Below are 6,162 nucleotides of genomic sequence, written 5' to 3' on the forward strand. Positions count from 1 at the left end.
ACATTCTAATGATATTTCATTTTATCTTTGTTAGAAAATAGGAAACTAAGCGGGATGCTGGTGGCTCCACCTGTAACCCTAACTACTCATGAGGCTGAGATCTGAGGAATGCAGTTCAAAGCCAGCCCAGGCAGGATAGTCTGAGAGATTCTTATCTATAATAAACAGCTAGTAAACCAGAAGTGGCATTGTAGCTGAAGTGGTACAGTGATGAACTTGAGCGAAAGAACACAGGGACAGTACCCAAGCCCAGAGTTCAAGCGCCACGACCAACCAAAAAAAAAAAAAAAAAAAGAAAGAAAAAAAGGAAATAAGTAACTGTAATATGAAAACTCCAAGTTCATAATCGATTTATACCTCCCTGGTGAAAGGAACTGCTAAACTATAACATTCTTGATTTCTAGCTCAAAATTTTAGAAATCATATTCTATCCCATGACAACACTGCATTGCCTGGGGACCCTCATCTCTGTTTAACACAATCATACTGAAAGAATAACCTCCCCAATTCCTGATGGAAACAGACTGCAGGTCTATAGACCAATCATTTCCACATTGTAGCTCAGATAAGTTGTTTACCATTAGAAGTATTTTGATTACTTTTTATACCCAACATTTTGAGAGAAATGTATTACTTTAAAATGCTATTAAAGCAAGACTGATATAAAAATCACCTTTGACCCCAGATAAATATTTTACCTTTCATATACCCAAAAATGCAGTCTTAACTATCATTAATGTTAAGAACGAGAGGTTAAAAATCATAGACACCAAGACCTAAGCATCAATTAAAGACTCTCCAACTTGTGAATACAATTGGTTTAAAAAGACATCAATACTACTGCACGTTTTTCAAAATTTCTTGTGTTACTGAAGATTCAATCATAAAATATTAACACTTGAAAAGAACTCATTTTCTTGAAAGTAGGACACAAAACACAAGATTAATCCTAATCATTTTCAAATACCTTTATTTTTCTACAAATTCGCTCTTATAATTATAAAGAGTATGAAACTAACTGAAGTACAGAGCCACAAAGGAAATTATTTAACTGCATCATCTACATTCAAAAAACTGTTACTAGAAAACAAAATTATACTAATAATTAGCTTACCAAATTCACTTTTATTCAATTTCATTTACTTTCATAAAAACTGGGTTTTCATAAAATGATAGATAAAAAAGCCTATATACCCACTTACATCTTCAGATCTTAACAATATTTATTTCAGAAATGTCTTTAGCTCTATAGTCAATGAACTGAAATAATACTGAATTATTCAAAGGCTTTTCAGAAATTGCAAGACTCGCTTTGGGTTGTTATGTATATTGGAAAAGATATTCGAAAAGCCTTATTTGTTAAAGTTGTGATAGTTACTCCCACAAAAGAGCCATTAGTGAAGATCCAATTGCATGTACAAAACAACTTCAAATGCATCGACAATCTGGAGGTGACACAGGCTTTTTCTTTGTCTGTTTTTGAAAGGTATATCTAACAAGCATATCCACAATACTGATTTTCAGTCAATATGATGGGATATTCAAACCTAATAAATACAGGGTTGATTATCTTAGTGAGAATAGATATGATGTTACAAAGAAAGTTATTTTCAACAGAAATCTGGAAAGAGTTTATCCACCTTGTGTTTCACGGGAATAACCCAAGAGTAATACCTGTTTGGTCAAGTAGGTCAAACTCACTCCATGAGTATATCTTAAAAGTATAACGAATTTAAGAGGTCAAATACATATTTTGTACTGACAGTCATCTTATAGCACTAACTTACTACCTAATTATATCTGCATCTTCTTACCTAACATATAATAAGAGCTGAAATTGGACTCTTTTATCTAACTTAATGTTGTATATGCTTTGATTATGATGATGTTATTATTTGAAAATAAAATGTACAGAAGAGTGGCTCCACAGAAATGACATGACAAAACACTGATAAATAAAAGCATTGCAACCCAGTTAGCTCTTTTCAGCCTCACCCTGTGCACATTGGCAAGCAACATTGCAACAGCACACTCACACATATACACATACACACATGTGTGCATATGTACACACATATATATGCATGCTAAATTCAGGGTTTAATACAAAAAAGTACAAATAAAATATTAGTGATTTGGACAAACATTAATTTGCCTTATTACAAAATAATACACAATCCAGTCACCATGGGTGTTACATTTTACTTGCCTCGCCACATGTGACCACTTAATTTATTTTAATTCATTCATTCATTCATTTGTTTTGTGCTAATACTAGCCTTGAATTCAGGACCTGGTTCTGTCCCAGAATTTGTTGTTTTTTTGTTTTAGTTTTCTCAAGCCTAGAATTTTACTGCTTGTCCCACAGCTCCATTTCTAGCTTTTGCTGGTTACTTTCAAATCAGAATCTAATGGATGTTTTTTGCTTGGTATGGTTTCAAACCACAATCCTCAGATTTCATCTTTCTGATTAGCTAGGATAAACACATGAGCCACCAGTGTGGCTTCTAGATTTTCCTCTATAGCTCTCTAATGCACATACTTAGATAGTAATTTAAAACTTAGAGTATAGAAGCAAGTTGTACAGTGTTGATATTGTCCTGTCAGAAATTTAAGCTAGTAAATTTCTTCTTAAAACCATGAACAAAAATACCATGATATAATATAAGAAAACTCACTATTGAACACATGAGCTTTAAGAGTTTTCTAATAGATCCATTATTTGTTACCCAACATTAGAAAAAAACTGTATAATGCAGTAGTAAAAAAAAGTCTTTTGTAGGAATACTTAATTACCTTGTTTTTAAAGACACCTGTTTTCATCTAAAAAAGTAGGCCTGTCTATTGTCTTCATGTGATTTTGATGGTTGAAGGTGCTTAATGAGAAGTCAAAGTGTATTACTAATCCTTTGCTATCAATTAAATCTCACCTTTTCTTCTTGGAACATATAATGATTAAAGCAATAGTTCATAATCAGCAAGCAATAGTTCAGATTCACACTTCCAGTGCAAGTGGATCACTAGTAATTAATCCTTGATACCATTTTCCACAAAGTTTTGTCCCAGATACAATCGGTCTGCCTTCTCTAGCTGCTTTCCTAGCCTGGACCTATTCCTTCACTCTACAGGAAAAGTGATATTCAACTGATTTCAGTCAGATCTGTTACTAGAATTATCAGGGATTTAGATCCTTGTCTGTAATTTGGTCAAAGCTATGTCTCTTTATGTAGGCTATTAAAATTGTATTTACTAATTTCAAGTAAATACATAAATTCTATTTCCATCTCTTTTAAAAAATAAAATTGTTTTCTCTATAAATTGATCCGAGGCCTGGATTTTGTGGCTAGCTAGGTCATTGCACATCTGTCTCTCTCTTCCTCTCTCCTTTTCATGGTTCTCATAGATAATATGACTGCTCCATAATTATCCTAATTTATTTTGCTTTTATATTTTTGGTTGCATCATTTCACTTTCTGCTCTGCCATTCCCCAAATCATTTACATAGAAGGCATTATTTCATATTTTCTCATTCCTAGAATAAGCTGCACATGAAGACACCACTGGTCCTCATTTCAGTCTGTACCTTTCAATATGGAGGAAAACATTTCCTCTGCTCTCTATCAATTCCCTGCTCTCCAGTTAGAATAATTTCGAATAGTAAAAATGGAAAAAGAGAAAAAAATCATGGTGAAATAACAGATGTAGAAAATTCACTGGATTTTTCTGAGCAGTTCAACCAACGTGAACTATTGGGGAATACATGTGTACCTGATTCTCACTGGTACTCAGTGTCTCTGGTTAGGCAATTCTGATGAAGACAAGGAACAAGATAAAAAAGTGAGGAACGGTATCATTTGCAAAAAAACGTGGAGACGTATTCAAGCAAATTTTTCTGTGGGCTGCTGAAAGTAATCGGCTTACTACAGTACAGAGACTACTTTCCAAAAAGGCCACTCATGTGAATACTAGGGATGATGATGAGTATACCTCTCTTCATCAGGAATCCTACATGAGTTGGTGGCTCAAGGCAGATATTCATGCAATTACTGTGAATGGCTGGACACCCCTGCTCAGTGCTTATATGTTGAATAATACAAGAGTGGCTTCTTTCTTAGTTCATCACTATGTAGATACCAATGCCCAAACTAAAGTTCTCTTAACCCCCTTGCATCTTGCTGCTTGGAATAGAAATAGCAAAGATATGCTGGATCTCCTTCTATTGAATCATTATATCAAACAAGGTCTGAAGCACAACTTGAAAGAAACTGCATTTAATATTGCCAAAAGAATAAATACGTATCACTACCTCGTTGAAGTTATGGAAGGCTGTAAAAATTGTTCTCCTAAGTCATAATGGTTTGGTTAAGTTTCTTAATTTTCAAAAATGCCAATCCATCTTTGTGTCTGTACAAAATATTTTCACAATACAGAGCAACGGCAATATCTTACTTTAAAAATTCGTGGATTCAATGGTATTCTTCAAGTGAATTGCCTGACTTTGATGTCAAATTGTATTCAAGAGTTGTTTGTATACATCTATAATGATTTCTGCAGAGTTTGTGATTTTTTAAATCAGAAATCATTTTAACTTATCTGTTGAAATGAGTAGTACAGAAACTGAAAATATTTCTGATGCTTGTCTGAAAAAAGTATATTTTAAAATAATCTGTATTTTGTTTGTATAATGTCCATAATCTATTTCATTCTCTCCTAGATATAATACTTTGAATTCTACATTGTTTTATAATATATAGGTTCATTAATAAATGTGTTATTTCAGATAGCATTCCATATAGAAAAAGTTTAAGATTCCTTTTTTACCTAAGTCCTTATAGTATTTTACTTCTTTGGGATAAAATGACAATGTTATCTACTTTCAAAAGTTTTGTAAAGATTATGCTATATAAAGGCCTTTTAAGGTGAGGATTTAATACACTGATGTCTAACTAACTTTCAGTTCAATGAATTATATGTGTTGTTACATTTGTTTTTTTTTTAATTTTTTATTGTGAAAATGCTGTACGGAGGGGTTACAATTACATGGGCAGGATAATGAGTAAATTTCTTATCAAGCATTGTAGCCTCCTCCTTTGTTTCCCCTTCCCATCCCTTCCCATCCTCCCTCTGCCCCCCCCACTCAATCCTCCTCACTAACCCCCTCCCCGCACCAAAGTTGTAAAGTTCATTTTTGACATAATGATTTGTATTTTTGTAATCAATTTTTTAATAACTTTTTTTCATTTCTTACATCTGAAGAATGAAAAATATGGAATACTTCACAAATTTTCATATCATCCTTGTGCAAGTGCCATGATAATCTCTATATTGTTGTAATTTGGGTAAATGTGCTGCTGAAGCATATAGTATCCTGTAAAGTTAAGTAGTTAATGATGCAATCTTTATACAGGCATATATCCTTAGTTGACTTTTTGTAACCAGGAAACCTTATTGTTCCTAAAAATGCTATTGATCTTACTTCTCTAAAATTCTGTGTATATTGGAAAAAACATATTGTTTGGTCGATTGCTCACATTTGCAATTTTTTTGTCAATGACTATTTTAAGTCTTTTTCATTTTAAATTTGATCATACTTTGAAGCCTTTATAGCTAGGTCCAAAGGTGATAGCTTTTCAAGTACTTATTTATCAACTGAGTAAGCTTTGTGGAGCTAATGGATTCAAAGCAAGCCTTGCTTAAGAGCTCCTTCTAAACTTCTGCAGCTTAAAATTCCTAAATGAGGTCTTACTGGCACAAATGTCTACCTGACCCTTTACTCTTCTTCCATGTAGCAACAGACCAACCAGAATATCTTTCCCTGACAGCATAGATTGTCTTACTGGAACAAAACTAATCTTAGTTAAAAAGGATCATAGAGAGATGAACAATTAAGACAGAATTGTTTAGACTAGAAGGTATTTTATCAAAATATAATTGTTTCTTATACCTAATATTTCAAAAGTAGCTAAAGCCAAGAAGGTGAAAAAGTTTTGACATGCATGATTACCTAATGTCCTGGCCAGTCTACCATCCAACCAGGCAGGAATTTACACTACTGCCTTTCTTTCACCCAATATTTTCATAGTTACAAGAGAAGTCTGTATGTTTCTCCTTGATATTAGGCCTTAAATTGGTAATGTTTATCACAGTGTTTCCTCTTGCCTC

At 33.2% G+C, this 6,162-nt stretch overlaps 1 pseudogene; it reads right to left on the reverse strand.

The window, feature by feature from the left end:
• Positions 1–5,260: 5,260 nt before the first annotated feature.
• LOC122100041 lies at positions 5,261–5,360 on the reverse strand (annotated as a pseudogene).
• Positions 5,361–6,162: the final 802 nt, after the last annotated feature.

Source organism: Dipodomys spectabilis, unplaced genomic scaffold (genome assembly GCF_019054845.1).
Source record: "Dipodomys spectabilis isolate Male_0828 unplaced genomic scaffold, ASM1905484v1 ptg000556l, whole genome shotgun sequence".
Lineage (NCBI taxonomy): Eukaryota > Metazoa > Chordata > Mammalia > Rodentia > Heteromyidae > Dipodomys > Dipodomys spectabilis.